Source organism: Halyomorpha halys, unplaced genomic scaffold, assembly GCF_000696795.3.
Source record: "Halyomorpha halys isolate HHAL.00 unplaced genomic scaffold, Hhal_1.1 Scaffold279.1, whole genome shotgun sequence".
NCBI lineage: Eukaryota > Metazoa > Arthropoda > Insecta > Hemiptera > Pentatomidae > Halyomorpha > Halyomorpha halys.
The window spans coordinates 89,240-92,553 of record NW_027115598.1 but is presented as its reverse complement, the minus strand read 5'-3'; positions in this window follow the sequence as shown (position 1 = coordinate 92,553).

The window sequence follows — 3,314 nt, the reverse complement described above, 5'->3', positions numbered from 1 at the left end:
TTTCACTTTTGACCGCAACCCTGACCATCTTCTTATATATCAATTTTTACAGTCAACTATATATTAAATTAGTGTTCTGTAAATGAGAACTGAAAATCACCAGTTTTATTTTGCCCAAACTTCCCTGTTTAATAAAACAACTCAAATTCTGATAGAATATATTATTACAACAGAATGAGATAAGCTTAGAACAATGAGATTGTTTAAATCAGAAAAACAGGCAGAGAACATTGTGACCACTTTAAAACCCCCATAAAGTGAAGTAGCCTACGAGGGTATGGACCGCAGAGATAACCCCGATTTAGGAGAGGATTCGGGTCTGCAAGGTTCGCAGGATGTAGCTTTATTGGCCCCGAGCTGGCTAAGTATTGGATTAGAGCATGTACCTGCCGGGTTAGTTGTCGCGATTTACTGCCACCAATAGACGTATTTTTCAACATTTGCATTTCTACTCTAGCTATTGCTAGTGGATATTGCGTATATACGACTATGATTTAGCATTCACTACTACAATTCTAGCAAGCACTAGTACTTGCTCCTCCTGGTCAGAGCGCAGCCTTTCTGATACCCTAAGAAATAAATAAGTTATATTTAAATGATAATTTAGACTTGGGATGCAGTCGATTTTCCGTTGTAGAGTGGGTTTACTCAATTATTCAATCATTTATTTATTGTTATTTACAACTGAATAACATATATACAACAAGTAAATTTGATGTAGATGACATAGTGACATGATACAAACATGTGAAGAATCTACCCATTGATAGAACCCCAATAACATTTCTAGAGGAGAATATCTCGAGACCATCTTCTTTTCAGACGCCTAGGAGGATTATTAGGTGATGAAGAAGAAGCCAGGTTAGAAACAAGTGGATTTGGGTGGTTGGAAAGTTTTCCATGGAAGGAATGGTATCTGGTTCTGGCCAAATCGGTAACATAAAGTATTTTACGAAGGATTTTGGACTGTTAGAATTGGATTCGGGAGGAATTTGATGGTTCAGTGGAGCCCCAAAGCTCAACTCCGTATGTCCAGATAGGCCTTATAATAGTCATGTAGATCAGTCTTTTGTAATGTATTGCCAATTTAGACCGTTTGTCTAGTAAATGTTGTAATAGTCGAAATCGACGAGCAGTTTCCTGGCTTTTCAGTCTTGTATGAGGATTCCATGTCAGTCGTTTGTCCAGATTTAGTCCTAAGTAACGGATCTGTTCGACAGGAATAAGTGGGGTATTATTGAAGGATACTGTAGGGCAAGAGATCATTGATTTACGACGAAGGGTAAATGTGATTTGGAATTAATTTTCACCACTATTCTTCAAGGGTAGTGATGTGGGATTGAGGGTTTGGGATACAATGTAAGGATCATTGTTCACTGACAATAGGCATGTATCATCGGCATACGTGGTGAGGATAGGATGGGTGGGGATGTCAGCTGTAAAAACTGTATAAAGGATAGGACCAAGGATACTACCCTGAGGTACACCAGCAGCCTGAAGGAATAGGGATGAATAAGTTCCGTTGTAATGCACTTAAAATGATCTGTCGGAGAGATAAGAACGGTTAATGAGGAAGTATGTAGGGGTAGAAATTTACGGATCTTGTATAGCAGTCCTTTGTGCCAGACTCGATCAAATGCCTTTTATACATCAAGAAAGACTCCCGAGCAGTACATTCCGCGCTCCAATGAAGACGAGTCAACATCAACCACACGATGGCATTGCTGGATAGTGGAGTGGGATGTTCGGAATCCAAACTGGTAATCTGAGATTATGTGGTTGGAGTCAAGAATGGGATACAGGCGTTTCAAGATGAGTTTCCCAAGGATTTTTCCCATGATAGGTAACAGAGAGAAAGGACGGTAGGAGGATGGGTATTCTGGCGGCTTTTGAGGTTTGGGAATAAATTGGATTATGGATAATTTTCAAGGGTCAGGAAAATATTTGGATCTGAGTACAGCATTGTTGATGTAGGTGAGGAATAGAACAGATTTTCGAGGAAGATGTTTTAGAATATGGGATGAAATTAGTCATAACCGGGATTTTCTCGGGAAGGTAATTTCTGAATGATGTTGGATATTTTTGAAGGATGAAATGCTTTAGGAGGAAGGGTAATTTGAAGTGGAGTATTCAATTCCTCTTTAATGTATTCGATATGAGTTGGATTAAGGATGTCAGGGTATGGCACAAATGTTTTAGAAAGGTGCTGCCCAAATACCTAAGTTTTTCATCGTCCGATTTCGATTTTGAAGTTAAGAAGCTTCTTAGTGGCCGTCCATAAAGATTTGTCAGTAGTTGTGAGTTAAGTTAGTTAAATTTTGTATTTTGAATTTTTTAAATTCTCTTTTGAGTTTGTTTGTCAATGTAGTATAATATGTTTTATCTGCTGGGTATCTAGTCCTGTGCCACTTCGCTCTTGCTCTGCGTTTTTTCTTTAATAAGATGTTAATGTGCTGTGGCAAGTCAGTACGTATGGTATTATTACTCAATTTAAATGGGAAACCGTAGATACACGGCAGTATGGATAACTATAGATCTCTTTAACTTCCTAGGAACTTGTCCCAAGAAAAGAAGTAAAGACGTTTATTTCCCAATATGAGCAAAATATTCATCTCCCTACACCTTCCCCTTGTAAGGCAAATATAATTTTTCTAAAAATTTATAATTAAAAATATTTTAATAGGTCTTTTTAGTCAAAGCAAAGAAAAATGAATTACAAATCTTAATTACTATAAAATAGAGCTCAGTAAAAAAAAAAAATGAAAACGAGGGAATAAGGCCGGTTTTACTGCTACATTAAATATTCAAAAAACTTCGCAACGTACTAACTTTTCTTCAAGAGGAGTAATTTTTCTTCCAAACTATTTAATATTAAAAGGTCGATTTAATACTTAATTCAAGGCAAGAATTAAAAAGTTACTTTTTTTTCAGCCTAGTTTATAATTAACTAGTAATATCATGTATTAAGAACATAAAATTAAATAATTTTATGCATCTTCTATATACTACTATCATGCTTTATAAGTGATAAAACTCTCGAGATAGTATCCTCGGTCCTAGACTATACAGCAGACATGTACCGTAGATGATACATGTATGCTCACATTTAATAATAAAACCCCTTTAATTTCATCCCAAACTCTAATCCCAAAGTGCTATGTTTCGAAAGGAACCTTTACTAGCCCAACCGTGAAAAGAAAAGAATAGTCGAATTTTGTTATTTTTGTATGTTTAAATAAGTAAACATAATAAAAGGAACAAAAAATATACAAACTAGAAAAAAAAAGAAGCTTAAAACTATTACAAAACTAAAT